The following is a 21542-nucleotide window of genomic DNA, read 5'->3' as shown; positions in this document are numbered from 1 at the left end:
TAAAATTTATTTTAAAAGCTGAATTTATCTTATCCCATTTGATCCTTAGAAATCAGTATTATCATTAAACAAATCCTAACGAATTATTGTATCAATCGTGTTTCGAATTATTGTAATATTAAATATATTGTATATTATATATTATTATTTAAATATAAAAACATACTTTATTTCCACATTAATACGATTACAAATGTTCTTTCCTATTTTACTTAATTTTTCCATAAGTAATTCACAATTAATATAGATAATAGATAGAATAGAATACTGAAGTAAAAACGTAGTTCACACAAAATTAGAAAATCAATGAAGTAACATTTATTGTTATCGCGTATTAAACGAAAAGAGAGAGAGAGAGAGAGAGAGAGAGAGAGAGAACTTAAACGAGATGCTATCGAAGCAAATAGTTTCTATCGATCAGACGTCTTGTAATACCAATTTCGACGTTTCCACGGTTAATTGAGTTACCTTGAGTTGAGTTTCCTCATTCTCGTTAACGAGCTCCGAAGTGTACCTACATATGTACGTTCGTCGTATTGAATGAACTTCGACAAAGCGAAAATGGACTTTTAAATATTGGCGCAACGACTTCTAATGGAACGAATGGGAATCGTATCCTATTTACGTCTCGATTTAAATGAGACAAATAAATAGAATGCCACGTACCTTGTCATTATCTAATACATGGTCATTCGTTTATTGTTCTTTTCATCTCTCATTTTTCTATTTTTTGTTTTCTATTTTTTGTTTTCTATTTTTCTTCCATAACTTTCTTCTTCTATCTTTTTCGGTCCAATAAATTATGACAAACTACCAAATTCAGACTATTTATGTAATGGTCGAATTAAATTCATTCATTTTTAATAAACCATTTTGCACTCGAGATGATTTTCTGAAAATTTAGTAAAAGGAGATACACGAATTTAAATATTATTGCATATAAATAAATATCGAGAAATAAGTTTAATATTAATCAAAGTATAAATTATAAGACCCTTTTCCCCGTATTTATTATAATCACTAAAGTAAATTTCTTATAATGTAGTTTTCTCTTGATCAAATATTCATATACGTGATTTTAGAAAAGTAATCGGATTAGTAATGTTTTATTTGATCAGACGTCTTTGATATAACCGTGCAATGTAAATTTGTAGAATCTTAGCAAATAGTATTATACAGATATAAAGTTTTAATGATAGTTAAAAGGGAAAGAAAATCCTGTAACATATTTTGATGTTTAATTCTAAAGATATCTTATTTTATCTTGGTAATTTGATAATAATAATCAGTTATTTTCTTTTTAATTATTTATTAATTCGCATTAGTATTTTTCTATTTTACGGTAATGAGTTTGAAGGAGTTAATACCATGAGAGTAATTCGTCCCAGGGGTGAATCGACTACTCTTAGTGGTCACATCAATGTCGGAACACGTAACTGAGAGAAACTCGAACGATAATTCCCGACGTAATGTGAGACACACGTTTCATTTCGAAACGTTTCTATCTCTCTTTCTCACACAAACTTTCAACGTAAAACCACCAAACGTGGTTCATGCATTTTCATCTATTTCCTAATTATATAGTAAAACATTGTTCCGAAAGAGTAGATCGTTACGAAACAATTAATTCTACTGTCAACAAGTATTTATATTTTTTAAATAATTATTTAATAAAGATAACTAAAGAAACATATTACAATATTACCATTAATGCAATGCAACAAATCAAAATATATTTTACTAGGATATTCTGGCCACACGTTGATGTGGCTTTGTTATAAAACGTTGATTTAATATAATTCTAAACTATTTAGTAAATTATAAAAACACAAAATATAATACTACAATTAAAATGAAATTGTATATTGTTTTGTAATTGATAAAAATGTATTTAAAAAAAAAAGAAAAATAGGAGAGACAGAGAGAGAAAAATGAAGTTAATATAATGCGTCGACAGGCACGATTCCAAATCTATCACATATTTCTTCATTCGTTTCCTGACAAATACCCGCGAGAAATTCTAAGAAAACGTTCTCTTACTCAAGTAGAATCGACTCTAACCCTAGAAAAGGTACTCGCACGACATCCAAACAAGAAGGAAGAAGAGTAGAGAGAGGAAACATGCAATAATGCCGCTTACAACGGGGAAAAGCCTCGAAGCGAGGTTTCTTTTTGAGTTTAAAGAGCAAACCTAAACTTTCTAACATATCCCAGCAGTTTGAACGTTTTCAAATATATCACTAAGTTTTCTTGGAATTTTTCTTTTTTTCTTTTTTTTTTTCTTTTGCAAATACCTGACTCAAATCGTTTACTCGAAATCATCTTTTGAAAAATCGTGACCTCGTTCAGTTGCTATTCAGTTTCATCATGTTAATATTGATTTGAGTAATAAGAAATATGTATTGTTTTTATTTATTGTAACAAACAATATTGCACATTTGAATATCAGTTAAAATGTGAAAATGTACAAAACGAGTATAAAAATACAACAAAGATTTTCATGCTCGGTAATTTCCTTTAGTGGCATTGTTGTTAACTTGTTCAGTTTTAAAAGCTATAAGTTCCTAATGATATTACTTATTTCAAAGACTAAACTATGTAATTGGAGAAAAATGTTTCTCCACGAGTGTGTTTTCGCTCTTCCGTCGTTTTTCCATATTATCTTGAGCTAGAAAATACATTCACGGTTATTTCAACTTTTGCAACCTCTCTTTCGTGACTCGAAAAAGCCTTGGAAATCAAAATAACCGACTGAGAAAACTTTCTACTTTGCAAACGAACAAGTTTAGATTTATTAACTTGTAAAATTGGAATTGTTTGATGTTCTAATTCGGTGACAATCAATTTTCACAGTATTTTTTAATTGGTACCAACTTTATACAATATATTTAAAAATATGTGATCATAATTACAAACTTTACTATCCTTATTTAAACTAATCAACGTAAAAATATTTTCAAACACCTTGTACATTACAACGCTTCGAGAATAAAAGAACAAAAAACTAATGTTATTTCTATGTATTTGTCTCAAACGCAAAGAACAAAATTAGTAATACGTTACAACACCTTAACAGAAATGAAATTGGAAATAATATCGAAGTTCTGACATGTTGGATAATTAGCTCAACATTTCGAGGATCGTAGAGAGAAGGATATAAAACGAAAAACGGATCTCAAATGAGAATCGTAAGACTTTCAGGGAACGATTTTAGAACTTTATGAGTTTGAGAAAGAGGGAAAACGTTTGTGTGTGAGAGTAGGAGAAAGAAAGAGATGGTAAAAAGCATTAGAACAGTTCCCATGTCGTTCTCTTAGCATGGCAGTAACTATCTTCCATTTCTACCAACCAAGCTAGAAATTTGCCGTAGAATTTCCTCGAGTTACTTCGAATCGTCCGCTGCCACTGTCGTCGGTTCGTTTTAGAGACGTGCATACAACTCACCTGCACAAATGCATACACGTACGCATACTTACACTAAATCGCGAAACTGCCTAATTGTGAGTTAAATTTGTTCTCTAATTAAATTCGGACAAGTTCTCATACTCTATTACGTGGTTCAATTACATTTACATTTCTCTTATATCCCTTAATGTGTGTATGCGTGAACACGGAAAGAACATTACTAGTATTTAAAGTATTGAGAATTATTAATACATTGAAATAATTCAACGATATATATGTATATGGCTTATTATTGATTTCATTAGAATTTCGAAAATTTAATTTTCTAACTTTTTCTTTTTTCTGCTTCTCGTTTTCGGCTTTAAATTCGTACAGACCTACCCGACAAAGTACAAAATTGGATGCTCCTATGATAAGGCCATCATTATTCGGCGATTAATTAGCTAAACGTATTTATATTATTCGAATCGATCTAATTTCCAATAGTAACGTTGAATTTACTTGCTCATTGAAATAAACATAATACTCACGGTGTTAAATTCCCTCCTTAACAATGAAAACTAATTCTGTTAATAATTCGATACTTCCAAATTATTTGACAGAAAAGTAATTTGAATGAATTTAATCGCTTGATAATTAATTATTATACTAAACGAAACTTAAAACAACGAAATAGAATACATGGAATGATTTACTTTTATAATTTAAACATTTATCACAATTAAACTATATCTTTATACATAAAAATTCAATGTCTTATTGTTGGTTTCGAATGAACTTTGAAACTATTGAATAAACCTTAATGAAATCCGTGGCCGGAGCATCCTAGTATATATATGAAGATTGAAGACATTTTATTTAACGATTGACTGGTAGTTGCTACCGATATAGATATAAATAACAGGTAAATGAAATGTTAAACAACAACTTGGTAATTTCTCACGTGATAATCAAATGTTGGAACGATTAATCACGTAACCCTCTCCAATATATCTTGATCTCTCTTTCTATTTTGGCAACACGCAAGCTTCGAATTCCCGCGCGCATCGTGGTTGTGCTTCTCGTATTACCGCAATAAGTCTCCGCATTACGGTTTGGAGCGTGTTACGAAAGGATAGGCCGTTTGTACGCGGCTGTTATTGGCAGGGACCATGCATAGGTACGATAATACGACCTATAGGACAACCTGAACCGCCCACGTTCATTGCCTAATGGCTCATATCGCGAACACACGTGAATTGCTTCTATACATTGCTTATACCAACCCTACACCCTCTCCTTTTCTTTCCCCCATACATATACACACATATATAATATGTATATTTGTATGCGTTTAGGTATATACGTTGTGTACTATAAGGACGGAACCGTAAATGCAAAAGGGACGTTCGACTCGACGTTTGCGAGTGTCGATAACCCCTAACAGCTGACGCACTTGTTATAACACCGATGCTTGTGGCGGATTTCGAATTCAACGACGATTCAAACCTGGGACGAACGAATTTGGTAGCAAGCAGCACGTGTTACCAAACGCGGAAGAAAATTCATCCATCGTTTGGTTTTTTTTTGGAGAGAAGGGGAGGGTTTTTTTTAGCTAGTCTACACTCCTATTTACTTGTCTATTTACTTTCTTGATATTTTTTAAAACGATACTTTTATTTGTTCATTCAATTGGTAGAAAATTTCAGTAGTATAAAATGAGATTCATTACTTCAGTAGTATATACCACGATGTGGTCAGACGTATACAACGTATCCACGAAAGAATTCATAAAAAAAGAAAAAAGAAATTGTAATCACTGAATTGAATCGATGATTTATTAATGATTGATCAGAACTAATTATACGAGTAATGAATAACAAAAAAGATTACAAAAAATTATGTTCAATATCCTAACGCATCTCATATTCGATGATCAATATAATTAATTATCATTATCTCTTTAAAAATTTTTGGAGAAAAAATCATACCATAATGTAAATAAGAAAATAGTGATAAAGGTTTAAATGAGCTCATTCAAAGCATAGTAAATAGGAACTACTCTCCTCTTGAACTCAAACAAATCCAATGGCTTTGAAATCCTTAGTAGTTCGGCAGAACTGGCTTATAGCATTGGCACGATCGTTGCTAGCATTCTCATGAACTTATTCCAAGTACGGATCGATGTAGAGATTATGCAGGTGATTTCCACGCCTGCCAGCTTCGAATATTATGCTTCTCTTTACATAAGTATATATATATATATATATGTGTGTGTGTGTGTGTGTGTTTGTATACACGTTTGTGTATTGGTAACGCAAACGACTAGTAGTCCTCCTCACCCACTTCCATTAGTCTCGTAGAAAGAGAAATAGAGAATTTTAGCAATATTATTCATCGACAAAATTTTCTTTCTCTATAGAAGACGAAATGTAAAATGACGATAAGAGAATTCATATAATTATATTCGTTCATAATAATAATCATTATAATCGATAAAATAATCGTACTATCACTTCTCACAATTTATCATACATTTTTAAAATAATGAAAAAGTATTATCGTAGAAATTTATTTCAATAGATGAAAATATACGAAAGAGGTTTCGTAGTTTCTTTCATTTTTTTTCTTTTTTTTTTTGGTAAATAGTATTTAAAGTACATTTAATTTATTAAGATTTTAATTAGACAAATAAATTGATACTATATTGAAAATCTAATCTAATAAAGTTTGTCTAATTGTAATGTACTAATAATTTTTGAGAGATACTTTGATGATTTCTAATATTAATTTTTTTTCTTTAAAAAGTCTACTCTATTTTTACGTGCATTAAGAACTTTTTTGATCATAATTAAATATACATAAGGTAACACTTGAAAGAAAAGTAAATCTATTTTTTGTGTATCTTAGAATGGTGAATGTGCATGTTCATGGTATGTAAATGGGTAATGTGTATAGGTATCATCGATCGTGTTAGAGAAAGAGTAAACGTATTTTGCGACACGCGAGCTAGCACGAGCATTAACTTCAAATCCGTGTCGTTGTCATCGTCATCGTCATCGTCATAGTCACAGTCATAGTCATCGTCGAAAAGAACCGTAATAGATGTAGCGATTGACGAGATAGATAACACCCTTTCGTGTATATACGTGTGTGTGTGATAGTGAAAATTTGTCTAATAATTCTTACAGAGTCTACTACACGCAAACTCAACAGCTTTTAACATGTTGAGGCTTAAGCAATAATAAGTAGAAAAAAAAAGAAGAAAAAAAAACTAGAAAAATAATAAATCGATTAAAAGATGAACCTATCATTTTGATTTAAATTGGTTTTATTTTTTTATTAATGAAATACGACGAGAGAAATCAATGAAGAGTTTTTTGTAATATGAAAAACATTTGTTTGGTCAATTATAATAAATTACTTATTTAATTAATAAAATATTTATTTATTTTTTTTTTAAATATTAAAAATATATATAAATATTAAAATATTAAATTTATTTAATATAAGTATTTTTATTTATTATTGTAATTTTATATAATATATTATATTAGAATAATATATATAATTCTATATTATGTTCACATAAATTTAATGAGATAAAACAAAAATTAGGTCTTATAATTAGTCAGTCAGACTTTAGAATTCCTATTTCAATAAATAAAGACAACTTAACAAGCCCAGCTAATTACGTTTGTCATTGACTCGACAAAAGAAAATCTGAGTGCACAAAGGTCAGAGTAGTATGAAAGTTCAATTCTTTGTCTGACAGTTGCAGTTACGATTGTTTTCAAGTATGCAATTGATGTCAAAATTAAAAAATATACATTTCTTATGTAAGAAAAAAGTAGTATTTACTTTTTATTATTTATTACAGTATTGAGAATTGAGTTTGATTTCATTTTTACCGATAAAACTGATATTCTTCGAATAAATCATTTTACAAAAGAAAAAAGAAAAAAGGAGATTTCCTTTTCTTCCTGAAAACTGACTTTATTCTTGCAAATAAAAAGAAAAGTAGATCTTTTCAGTTGCACTTTGTTCAAGTCGAATGCTTTTTATTTTCTTAAACTTGTAAGATGAGAAAGAAATGTAAAGACAAAAAAAAAAACTGCTTCAGGCGGCTATGGTGACACTAACGATCTCATTTTAAAGGAAACGAGAAGGATGATAAAAATAAGTCTCGATTATCCGTGGGTGAAACTTTATATAAGATACCAGTGATTTTTCGTGAGTGACAGATACGATCGTGAGGAGGGGACGGAGAAAAAAGATAAGAAACAGACCGAGACAAAATAAGAAATAGCATTATAAGAAGAAGAAAGAATCAAATAGGAAACACGAATTATACGTTTTTATCGTTGAATCCTTGAGAAAACTTACTGTATTCTTTCATCTAACGAAGAAGAAAATAAAATCACCGAAAAAGACAGGTTAGAGTGACGCGTTGTACTCGACTAATGTACGACTATTTCTTTTATTTTCCTCTCTCTCTCTCTCTCTCTCTCTCTTTCTTTCTATTTCTTTTTCATCCCCCCTTGTTTTTTTTTTTTTTTTTTTTTTTTTTTTTCGTTGACTCTTATACACTCACGAAGATGTTTGCATTTTCCAGTAACGGGTTTCTTCGTTTTATCTAAAACGACAGCTATTGTAGTCGCCTAAACAATTTACTAACGCGTGTGACATTTGCTTTATGACCTGCGTGAAATGGGAAAACAGATTATAGTGATAGGAATAGAAAGAGAAAGAAAGAGAGAGAGAGAGAGAGAGAGAGAGATAGTATTCTAGTTTAACACGACAAAAGATTTTCCTATTCCTCGAGGCTATTTTCTCCTATAGTCAAAAATTCTTCAACTAAATAAATATTCCAAGAATCTACGGGCAAATGAAAAATTCTTTTCCCCTACGTAATATCAAAATCCAACCCATTTAGAATAATCCTAAATAAAATGGAATAAAAGCTATAATAATAATAATAATAATAATAATAATAATAATAATCATCATATTATTATTATTATAAAAGAGAAGAGCTTTTGGAGTTCTAGCATTGGAATGCTAGAAAAAAGAGTATTACACATGTTTTTGCGAAAACAAGTAAAAAAAAAGTCACTTCAACGTAGAATAATAATTCTAAGTGCATGAATAAAAAACAAATAAAACATTAATAATCAATATTAATAATAATAAAATAGTTTCCTTAATTATGAAACACACGAATCAAATTTAAAAAGCAGGATTTATGTTAAAAGTTAATCAGTATAAAATAAAATTGATTATCTTGGAATACGTGTGTATATACTTATATATCTCTCTTATTAAAAGTAGCACGGGAAAAATATTAAAGTAAAAGATTTAGAAAAAAAAAAAAAATAAACACACGGAAACGAATGTCATAGAAAAATGATGTAAAATTCTGAAAGTAAACTATTGAAATACGTGAAAAATACGTGTGTCTTAGACCACGTTTTCTTACGCGTTTACAAATTTTCCTCCTAATACTTCGCGACTAATCACGAACCTTTTTGCAATAGAAGACGTCTCTTTACGGTATAGTAGAAAAAAGAAAAAAAAAAAAAAGAAAAAAAAGAAAGAAAGAAAGAGTGTACGTGTATCTTTTCATAGGAAGAAGACGCGTGAATACTTAATAACACGTTCCGTGTGCGAAAGCCATTAGAAGCAGAGTCCATATTCAAGTACTAGACGAATACATTAACGTACCTTGAATCAAGACATCTCTTTTCCTCTCAAACCCCTTCACCTACCCTCCTACCTATTCCTCTCTTTCTCTCTTACTCTTATTCTGTTTCGTTTCTAACGCACACATTGCGTTTGTATGCTATGAACTCTAAAATATACACACGTGCATACCTTATATGCATATACACAACTGACATATTCATTACACACACATATATATATATATATATATATATATTATATACGTATAAATTACAAAGGTATATAGAAATGAAGAAAATATACTCATCCTATATACATCTCTGTATACATATTTTCTATATTTATATGTATTATATAGGTAGAGAAATGCGTATACAGAAACATGTTTGTTACAGTGCTTTACCGGAATCTCGTACGTTTAAAAAAAGAAAAAAAAAAATCATTTTCTTCTACAGTAATGAAGGTGCGCGCGCAAGCAACTAGGTGTATCCCTCTTTATGCGTGTCACTCAAGAATAAACTTTAATGCACGAATCTCGTCGATCGTTAACGTCGCGACGTTTCCGTCTCTTCTCAAATCTTTTTCTATATTTTTTTTTTTTTTTTTTTTTTTTTTTTCATATCCTATGAACTTACGTGTGAAGAGTTTTTAACAAGATTTTCTTCAATTAAAATATGCAACATGAGAGATATTTGAAATAACGAGTCGTTGAGTGTCGAACAGTTGCTCTTTTCTTTCTTCTTCTTCATCTCGAGAACAAAAAATTAAATACTATATGTATATATTAAAAATATTAATTATATTATTTTAATGAAGATACGTGAATAAGAACGAAACGTATTAGAATAAATACAATAATTTAAATTCCGAAAAATAAAACAATTTTTTTTCTTTTCATTTTATAAGCTTCTTTTATAATAGTACAAAATTTTTGTTTCTATGATACATTGTCTATTAGAATTTATTTTTTACACTGATATACAAGATAACTATAGCAAATAAACGGGAGGGAAAGAATAACATCAGGTTAAAAAAAATTAAAGTATGATTTTGACTTTTTTAAATCGAATGATAGTAGATGAAAAAAAAAAAACTATAAAAGTACTTTAAAAGATGGTACTTGGACGGAAGTTCTCGTTATGCTTGAAAATTCTTACCGAACTTTCTCTCTCTCTCTCTCTCTCTCTCTCTCTCTCTCTTATCCTATCTTCTTGGTATACGTTTCTAAAGGTATCATCGTCCTTTTACTTCTATCTATTTTTCTCTCTCTTGCTCTTTTTACTCTCTATCCTCTTTCTCCCTGCTCCTTTTACTTTCCACTTCACACACACCTCTTTCAGTCACTCTACCGTGTAAAGAGCTTTGACACAACAGGTAAGCTTGAGTACAAGTTCAGCTAGAGTTCTACCATTAATCCTTGAAACGTCGTCGTACAAGAAAGATGTGAAGAACGAAAGAAAAAGACAAGAACATAGATATATACTTAAGTAAGTAAGTATATATATACAACAACTCGTATACATTTGCTTCTATGTGTAATTGTGTGTACAAAGAAATACTATTAATAGAATTAATGTATTTTCTAATTCACATAAGATTCTATTATTAATTAATGGGAATAAGTTAGACTTATATATTTATGGGAATTAACAAAAATATATGCATACATATGTACTTAGGTAGATAAGTATACATATAACAACTCGTATACATTTGCTTATATATGTGTAATTGTATAAAGAAATACTATTAATAAAATTAATGCGTTTTCTACTTCATATGTGAGAATATAATATAATATATTATTAATATACATATTACAATAATTATATTAATATAATTTCATATGAAATTCTATTATTAATTAACAAGAAATAAATGAGATATAAATGATTTGACTTGAATATTTATGGAAATTAGAAGTATATTTATGATACAGGATTATCGCAAGAGTTGTTTAACTATTATAACGCGAGTGGTTGTTTTAGTGGAAAAGAAAAGAAAATAAGGAAAAATAAGAAGACTTGGTAGATTACAGGAATAAAAAGAAAGAAATAGGAAGAAGCAAAGTTCGCGGGTTCGCCATTACAACTAAGCGCTTGGAGCAGTAGTACAGGGCGTGTATCAAGGTGTATATTCGTCAGACGTGGTATAGTAGAAAATGTAGTTGCCATTAGCAGTAATACTTTTCTGAAAACGTTAGGCGTGTCAGACATTTTCTTTCGAAACGAAAAGTAAAATAGAAAAAAAAAATAAATAAATAAATAAAAACAGAAAAAGAAAGAGAGAAAATCTTGGAATAATATATACACCAAAAATGTTCGTATATACATATATGAATTTCTGGTTGCAGTGTTGTTAAAAAAAAAAATTATAGGGCTTTCACGATAACTGGACAAAAATTGCAGAAAAAATTGTACATCATGAATGACTGTGTGTAAAAATAGAGAAAAAAAAATAAATAAAAAAGGAGGAAAAAGTATAAAGAGAAAAAAGTCGGAAAATATATCCACCACAGAAATATTTGCTTATATACGTGTTTAAAAATGTAAGTATATAACTTGTATATAAATTGTGCACTGGTGTATTTCAACGAGAGAAGATTTCTCTCTTCGTTTTCTCGATCGAATTTTGTAAATTTTCTCCGACGATTGCCACCACGACAAATGAGATAGATGGAGTTTCTCCCTCATCCAACGGGTCCACGACCGCAACATCCGTTCCATCTCTTGATTCCTCCTTCACCCTACATTTCCTACTTTCAGGTTCGTCACCCTTTTCCGAGAACGAAATTATATTATATGAGATAATGTAATAGCACAAAGTGTTTTCTCCTAATATTTATTCGTGCCTTATTTTTATTATTTATTTATTTATCCGTTTACATATATGTAGGGAATTTTATTTAATTAATCACTTCACAACTAAACAACTTTACGACTTTACAAATTGGCAAATTTGACAACTTTACAACTTTGCAATTTGACAACTTTGCAACTTAACAACTTAACAACTTTTGTTATGTGAAACTAACGGTAACTTTTTCTTTTACCTTTTCAATCCTGTCTGAGTTCCCAAATGTAAAGAATTTTATTTAATTAATCACCTCTCACCCTAAATAAAATTCCCTACATATATATAAAAATTCAGTGTCACATTGTTAGTTTCCAATAAACTTTAAAATGACAACCAATCTTAATGAAATTTTTTTAATTTTATATGATATTTTGTTAACTTAGAATATAGGATAATTTTTCACGCGTTTATTTTTTATTTTTTATCGCTAATTTAAGGATTTCTTATTTAGAGATTATCTAGGTCTCTAGGTTGTTTCAGTATTTAATAAATAGCGTCGTATTTCAATTCAATTATTTCAATTTACTATGTTCATTGACACATGCGTACACGAGGAAAAAAAAAGAAATGTAATATAATTCTTTGACTTGTGTGTGTCCGTACGTGTTAAGGTAATGATCGGACAGACGTCTATTCGAGTTCGGATAAGTAAAAAAGAACGTGTAGTGGAACAGATTTAACAAAATTCGGAAAACGATGTGACGATAAAAGGAAGAAGAAAAAAAAATTAGGGGGGAGGGAGGGAGGGAGGATGGGGGGAGAAAGTAAAAGAGTTCTCTGATCGTGAACGTTTCTGGTGTAACATTTCGTTGGTGGTGTCCTCATCGATGGAAAGAAACGTCGTCTCAAGGGAACGACTCGGATATCTTGTTGGATACAAAAAGTCTGAGTAGACGTGAAAAGATAGAAAGACAAAGAGAAAGAAAAAGACAAGGAGTGTGAGAAAGACAGAAGAGGTTTGCAGGTATATATGTGTCTGTGTTTGAGAGAGAAAAGAAAAAGGTATAGAAGGTATGCAAGGAAGGAAGAATATTTGAAAAATAGAATAAGGGGAGCAAGAATATGTAAGAAAAAGAGAGAGAGAGAGAGAGAGAGAGAGACAAAAACTATCAAAGTCACGTGCAGAACGTGTTATCCAACGGAAGGTTACCCTTCCACTTTAAAGTTTCATTGCTAAAGGGAGAAGCCTTTCGCAGATGCCGAGAAAAGCATTTTTGGTTCCTTAGAAGTCGTTAATTGTTACGTACGAGTTCCTAAAGGATACAACGAGAGACTGAAATAGAATGAAAGAGTGAGAGAGAAAGGACTTCTTTACGAGCACAGGTTACATCATCGGCTAGGTTTCACAATTTTATAATCAAGAAAAAAACGGCTGCTGGTCGTCAGTCACTTCGAACTTCATCCGTTCTTCTACGCTTTAATCGACTTCTTTTAATGGTTCTAAAGTCAACGAGAAAGGTTATCCCACTAAAAGGAGGGAAGAAAAGTTTCTAAAGAGAGAGAAAGAAAGAGAAAGAGAGAGCGAATTGAAGGTTGGTTGGATCGTAAAGCTTGTCTTTAGCGAAAGCTATTAATTGCACGCCAGGTAAATAAATGAGTTTACTCTTTTTTCTTTTTTTCTTTTCTTTTCTTTTGAAACCTTAAAAAAGACTCAAAAATTGTGAGTACCTAAATAAAAATAATATTTGAAAATAATTGTCATTTAAATAATTTTTTGAAATTATCTAATTACTCGGTCTCCATGTATTTCGGTCTCAATATAATTTCATTAAAAAAAAACATTGATTAAATTTACAAGAATCTAGTCACATTTGTATCGTTCAAATAATTTCACTTGAACTTTGTACGCGGCTTGCAATTTATTCCATTTTTCTTTTTTTTTTTTTTTTTTATCAACGATTTTCATTATTTTCCTATATTTTATTTCGTACGATATTTGAATCTTATGTGTGTTATTTTATTCGCGATTAATATTTTGTATTGTCTTAAAAGCTCGAAATAACTAAAAGCGAATCTTTTTATTATTTTTTTTTCTTTTTCTTGTTTTGTTTTTTTTTTTATTCCTTTCATCATAGATTTATTTCTTTTCACTTTAAACGAAATGCTTTGTAAGTTTTATTCAAGTAATCTCTGATGAATATGTATGTTTAATGTAGAGATAATCATAGATTTCGAATGCTCATTAAGCTTCAGTGTATATGATGCTCTCTCTCTCTCCCTCTCTCTCTTTTCTCTCCCTCTCTCTTCTCCCTCTCTCTTTCTCACTTATACTCGCACGTTCAGCCGGACGCGAAGACACTTCATCAGGTCTATGCTCGTAATTACGTAGAATTTTCGTCTACGTTCTTATATTGAATAATTAAGCACGACCACGAACAGAACCGTATGAGTGGTCTCTCTCTCTTTCTCTCTCTCTCTCTCTCTCTCTCTCTCTCTCTCTCTCTTTAACGTTCAAGCTATTACAGTTAAGACCACGAGAACAGTATTTCTGCCATTAATGAAATTTATAGTAGCTTTCCTACATTAACGATACAAAGGAATATATTCTGAAGAACATTGCATTATTCGCTCAGTCATTATAAAATATTCTTCAAAATAAATGCCTTGTAGAAAATGATTATAAGTTCATTTTAAAAATATTTTTTAAAACAATTTCTTAACGTCGGTATTATAAGAATATATATATAATTTCTTTTTAAAATACGTATCTTGCGTATAGTATATAAAACGTTTCCATTTAATATACACCACAATTTCTGTTTCAATTTTTATTTTCAAATTATCCACCAGCAAATATTCATTATTTCATAAATGAAATATTTCAATGTTCATTTTCGTATAATAGAGTATTTTAAAAAATATCAATTTCTTTTAATTTTACTATGATATTATACATTTTAAATGTTTTTTATAGTACGAAATAATTTCATTACATTTTTATATGTGTATAAAAGATTGTTAACCTTTCATAAAAGTATCGAATACTTTAATTGCAACGAAACAAATAAGCTTTCGCGTTATTTCCGGTCTAAAAAATTACTCCAAAAAAAAGAAAAAAAAAGGAAAAGAAAGTAAGAAAGAAAGATAAAAAAAAGAGAGTTACGTTTTTATACACCCATATGTTTGCGTACATCATTCTCCGCGTACCTGCATTGCGGATAAAAAGATTACTCACGTATATGTAAACACACGCACACGTATGCACAATGCACGAGGAAATAAAAAGAAAATAAGAAGAAAGAAAAAAAAAAGTGAGAATAAAACAGATTACGAGAATCGTGAATAAGTAATAACGATTTCGAATTATTCGTTCGGGTTTGAAAGAAACCTCGGAAGTTTCGTTCTATCAGTGCGAATACTTGATTGAAAATCGAACTTAACAAAGGGATATGCAAATTTAGTATTAAACCTACCGTTCAGAAAGAGAAAGAGAGTGTGAGAGGGGGATGTTGGAAAACGTCGGATAGGAAATCTTCATTGAGGTTTCTCTACAAGTCCGGAGGAATTTACATACAAACTCAACGGTAAGTCCATCATTTAAGGAATACGATATTCTGAACGTGATCAATTGAGAAAAGACCCAAGCCGTTGATCATCCTAATCGACTTTACGCGTGTTATGACGATTTATCTATGCAAAAACACGAATAGATTACGATAATCCACCATTTCTATAATTATTATTATCCCAAGTATTAAAGATCTTACATCTATGTTAAACGATTTCAAAATTTATTACGATTGTAGAAAATTCAAGAAAATATATATCATAAGATAACAAAAAATATATTATTTTAATTTTAATTCGAAAAAATAATTACGAATAAAGTAAATATTTCGTAATATGAGTAAATTAAGAACGAAAATATTTTCCTTTTCCATTATAAATCCCATACAGGTTTATTCGTTTTGAAATACCTACTTCTATTATACTTTTTTTCTTTTCTTTCTTTATATTTTCTTTTTTTATAATTTTTTTTTATTTTTCTTTGTTTTTCAAGCGTCTCCTCTAGACATTGAAATATGTTGGTACATAAGAGAGATGCTGAATTTCTCGTGGGTATCACAGTTCTCTCCTTCTTTCTCTCTTTCTCTATGAAACGAAAAACATATGCATCGGTGGAGTAATAAACGCACCGCGAGCGTCGCTACAAGTATTCTCTATATATACACACACTCAAACACTCATGCATACTCATAAATATACGTAGAACATCTCGCTAGAACGGTGTTCGTTTCCGCACGCTTTTTCATTGAACGTGACGAGATGAAATCTTCGTCGCTATGGGCTCGTAAAAATGAAACTTGCGACTTGCGAATATTTCGTATATCGAACGTGTCTACTTTCTTTATCTATCTATCTATATTTTTTATGTTGTATCTAAGAAAAAGAAAATAGAAGAAAGATGAAATATATTCTTTATATCGGAGCTTAATCTTCCATCATACATCGTATTGTAAATTTGTTCTTTTCACGATGAAAAAAAAAAAAAATGAAAATGTGACGTAAAATGCATACGCATTCGAAGAAAAGAAAAACTGAATGGAGTATTTGTATTCTATTTTTCTACGTGTAAAATAATCTTGCAATAGGTGCAGTAGGTTAATATTCGTTGAATATTAAAATTAATTCTCAAATTGAAGGATGTGTCAAGAGAGAAGAAGAAAAATATTCCTATGCACGTGTGTGTTTATCTGTTCATTTACTTTATTATTCTTTTATATCTATATTTTACATTTCAATCGATAAATAATTCACAAATATAAAAAGAATTGACAAATCTTTTTTTCCTTGTACAATATGAAAATATTTTTGATTGCAGCTTAAGGTTCATTAATGACTCATGTCTTAATTACTCGAAAGTCGGATAATTTAGAGTGAATAGTAGACCACTCAGTAATTTACGACTCTCTTAAAGTTTCCCTTAGTTTTACCTAGTTGCACAGAGACGGGTTCTGTCAAGCGTGAACCAGTAAGATCAACTATAGAGTTTCTTAACACTTCTTTGGAATGCAAGTATTCAGATTAATTGGAGTAACCATTTAAAAAAGATATCATTTTTTTTTAAATAAATATTATTTCATCGAATGTAAAAAGAATTTCATTATCAAATTTCGTATTAAAATAATGTTTACAAAATCTAGTAGATATCTTACAATTACCTGTTAATAATTTATTTCTAAGTACAACAACAAGTGTAAATTTTCAACAGCATTAACCCTTTGACTACATTTGACGTATCGTTACGTCATGCATTTGTTTGGACAAAGACTTACACGACGTTCTGATACGTCATTGATATTGAAACGAGATTTAACTTAAATTCATTCTGGTTTATTTCAAAGTAACGCGTCATTTTTACATTATTATAATTAAATATTAATTTAAACGATTATAATATTTAAAAGTAATATTCAAATAAATGGGTTAACACCCAAAGTAATCACAGATAAAATTTTAATATTACAATTGTAAAAGAATTATCTATGCTTTATACAAAAATATACATAGACAAATGAATGTATTTATGAGAGAAAAGAAAGAAGGGTTAATATGTCGAGTGAGATAGAAAGAAAGTAGAAGAAGAAGAAGAAGAAGAAGAAGAAGAAGAAGAAGAAGAAGAAGAAGAAAAAGAAAAAGAAGGTCTACTCGCGTCGTACGTCCCTCTGCATTTCTCGTCGACCGTACTACTTTTGCATTTTTGCTGAGTTAGCTTTGCAGTCTTTCAAAGAAGGCATTGAATTCGCGTTTGAATTTTAAGCGAACTCTCCAGAGAAACAGAGTGAAAACGGTAGAGAGAAAGAGAGAGAGAGAGAGAGAGAGAGAGAGAAAGAAAGAGAGAAAATCGGTTGGTTTTCTTCTTCACTAACCTCCATGTCTACCTCCTTCACGATGACCTCATTCGAATTAAGGCGCAAAAGTTCTACGAGAGAGGCTTTTAATAATTTTCACCGGGTACCACACTGTCTTCCAACGTTTTGTCTTTTGCACGTTAAAACCAACCCCCCTTCCCCTTTGTCTTTCCTAGGTTGGTCGTCGTGAGAGAATTCGCAATCGGTGACCTTGTTGAACGAATCAATAGAAAAATCACGTTTAAAAAGAGGAACAAAATTTTATACTCGCGAAGAATAAAAAATGAAAAAAAAAAAAAACCTTTAACGAAACGGTGAATAAAAATAGAAAAAAAATTGGAAAAAAGGGGAAAAAAAAGAGAACAGCACAGATGTAACTATAACCAATGAAAAAATATATATATATATGTTTCAGTTCTGTTTTTCTACTTTGCATTTCGACGTGCATAGTTGCAACAAGGAAAAATAACGATTCATCTTTTTAGATTGTTGATTAATTGGCTCTTGACTATAGCAGCTCGTATCAGTGTCAACCAACGCGTTTACCAAATGTTTCCGAAAATCAACCATGAGATATTGGAATGTGCTTAGCGAGTTACCAACCCTCATTCTGTTGATACTCCTCTAGTTTTCAGCATACGGCCAACTAGATTTGTTGGAAAGCGATGTATTATGTCCACTGGGAGAGGGTGAACACCACCCTGAAGCACACAGAATTTCACGAGTCCGATCGATCCTCTTTCGTGCTGTTCACACGACAGGAATTAGAACGTAACCTTAATTCGACGAAAGGATAAAACGGTGGTACTGCTGCTGCTGCTGCTGCTGCTGATGATGATGATGATGATGATGATGATGATGATGATGAGGAGGAGGAGGAGGAGGAGGAGAAGGGTTGGCAAAACTCGGGAAAAATAATAACATTGAAGTTACAAATATATTTTCCCCTTTTAACAAACACAATACGAGACTGTTTCTCGTTATCAAAACGATATGATACGTTTGTTCTCTTGACAAATTCTTTTTTTTTTTTGCCCTTTTTTTATCCCAGTGTCTATAATTATATTCGAAAATATCATGCATTTTCTTTTTGGAGTATAACTGTACTGTTAAATATTTATTATATTTTAATGAAATGAAAAATTTTTAACAATAAAATGATTACTTTACACCGATTTATTGTAACGTCAACAATAACTAAATACTGTTCTACATTCGTGCTAAATAAGAACAGTCTTGTTATCTCTTTTGTTATTGTCTAAAGGTATCAGGGACTAAAATTCATCGAAGATTTTCACACTCACTGTCACAATATTGTTCTACGAAATAGCTCGGAAAGTGGAACAGTTATTATTGGTTTTTGAAACAAACAAAATGTTGAAATCTTTACGACAAGTTACATTGTAGAAAAATGACGATATTCAATGGACACTTGACATAGAATCTATAGTCAAAAGATAAAAACAAAATATCTATTATACATATAGGGAATAATTATTGACTCGGTATATTTAACTAGAATATTACCCACTAATAAGCAACACAAACAAAGATTGAGAGTAATGGATGGCGCATGAAGCTCTCATGTTATGTGTATTTAAGTTAGTTTATGATTCAAAAATATACCAAATGACAAGGGGTGTCTTTTTCGTTAGTCAAGAATTATGACTTCCGAAAGATGAACGATCGTTATCCAAACGAAAGCTAGAATATATGTCATCGTATAAAACGGATAGAATGGATTGATGGAAATATTGCAATAAGTTAAATTATACTTTTAAAAAGATCCTTTAATAACATATTGCAGAATAAGGGATTTTACAAAAAATAAAACCTCTGACATAAAAATATTGAAGGTGGGAAGAGAAAGAAGAGTAGACGGATGATATTTTGTTGGGTAGTAGAAATTTGTTGAAAAAAAAAATAGAAAACAAAAAAGGTTGGGAAAGTTTAAAATTACCCTTTTCACTGGGATACACATGGTTCGTTCGTTGGTTCGTTCGTTCATTCGTTCGTTCGTTCATTCGTTCATTCGTTCGTTCGTTCGTTCGTTCATTCGTTGGTTCGTTCGTTCGCTCGTTCGTTCATTCTTGAGAGAGAAATAGAAGGAAGAGAGTTTTTACCCAAAGACAAGACATGATCGATTGTGACGTATTACCTACCCTCGGCATGAACAAGCTTAAGAAGAAAGAAAGAAGGAATGAGAGTGGAAGGTAGAAGGTGAAACATATTGACTTTCATTATAAAAAACTGTTAGATCGATTTTTACAATGGAACCGTATCATCTATTTTATCTTATATACCCACATTATTATAACTCATATACGAGAAATATCCTAGATATATTAAACGTCAATATTGGACAATCAATTTTCATGAAAAAAGAAATGATTATTATTATATTTCGTAAAATAAAGATTCGAATTTATTATCTCCTTTTAATTATCATTAAAACGAGGTCTAATGAATATTTAAATAAACGGATTATTATATATTGCAAATAAAGCATAATATAATTGTGTAATCTAATACACGGCGTAATCCCATTGTCAGAAACGATAGTACCTACGTTAAATCCTAGAATAGGGGTGAGAGAAGTCCCCAGTTGAACACTTCGTAAGCAAGATCGAGCTCTAAATCATTAACCACAAGCTAGGAATTGGGGGCTAGTGCTCAACAAGGACAACGAACGTTGATCTACCCTCTTCCCGTTATATAACTATGTTACCTGAAATAAACTAGATTAACAGGGACTAGCTAGACCAAGAGAAGTTGAGTAACTCGAGCGTAAAGGGATGTTTCGTGGTATTTCCTAACATCGATATACGAAAAATAAGAAGACGTTTTTTGCAACAACATTTTTCTTACCTTTTTCAAACGAGAAAACTTCCTATAGAAATCTTCTTGGAACTTCTTCCTCTATAAGTATGATGAAAAATACCTAGATATTATCGTAATAAAGTCACTTTTTGTTGATTTTCAATCACTTTTATTCATTTCTATCCAAATGCAAACAATTCTCACAACACAGTACAGTCTTTTATATATATGTGTGTGTGTATGTATGAGTATGCGTGCGTGGTATGTATATGTGTGTGTTAATTAATAAACCAATTTTACGGATGAACAAGAAGGTGAATAAAAAATTGTATGACAAAAACTACACCTCGAGAAAAACACACTAGGATTATTTCATGGGGAAATTCCTTGGTTTTATTATGGTTGTGTTGTTGTTGTTATTGTTTTGTCAACGCGTAAAGGAAAGTTCATCGGAAATATATGTTTAAACACTCTGTGAAATATATGTTTCCACCCGTTTACAGATTTGTTAAGCGCGCGCGCGCTTGCGACAAAGGGCCGCGCGCCTCGAGCACGAAATGTGAGTGCCGTTGCACAACGTTGGCTGATGCGAACCACGGGATTCGTGCAAACGCGCAGGTCCTACGAATCGTCACGAAGTCGCGCGCGCTCCAAGGAAAAACTGTCCACCCTTAACCTGTCCCTACCTTTCCACTTTTCCTTCTCTCTTATTTCTCTTATAAAAGAATTGGAAGACAAATTTTTGACAATATTTTCATTAATATTTTGCCTATCATTGACACGTTCTTTACAAAACTACACCATACTTCCTATTATATGTACAATTCAAATAATATAACTTATTGTAGAAATATAGACAAATAATATTATAATAATATTATAATCTTGTTTTGCATTGTAGTGCTTGAAATTATATTTGTAACAAAATATTATCAAAGAAGGTTT

The 21542-nt window shown here is 30.7% G+C and overlaps 1 protein-coding gene across 4 annotated transcripts in view; it reads right to left on the bottom strand.

The window, feature by feature from the left end:
• Positions 1–21162, bottom strand: part of LOC107072357 (opioid-binding protein/cell adhesion molecule homolog) — a 230393-nt gene extending 209231 nt beyond the window's left edge. For all 4 annotated transcript variants that reach the window (XM_015332223.2, XM_089178976.1, XM_089178979.1 and 1 more), the window contains exon 1: positions 20646–21162. The gene's annotated coding sequence lies outside the window, so the exon portion shown is untranslated. The remainder of the gene's footprint in view (positions 1–20645) is intronic.
• Positions 21163–21542: the final 380 nt, after the last annotated feature.

Source organism: Polistes dominula, unplaced genomic scaffold (genome assembly GCF_049000335.1).
Source record: "Polistes dominula isolate Pdom_NZ unplaced genomic scaffold, Pdom_raw_medaka contig_18, whole genome shotgun sequence".
Classification (NCBI taxonomy): Eukaryota; Metazoa; Arthropoda; class Insecta; order Hymenoptera; family Vespidae; genus Polistes; species Polistes dominula.
Note: the sequence above shows the minus strand (reverse complement) of the source record. Positions and strands in the feature narration are given on the sequence as shown.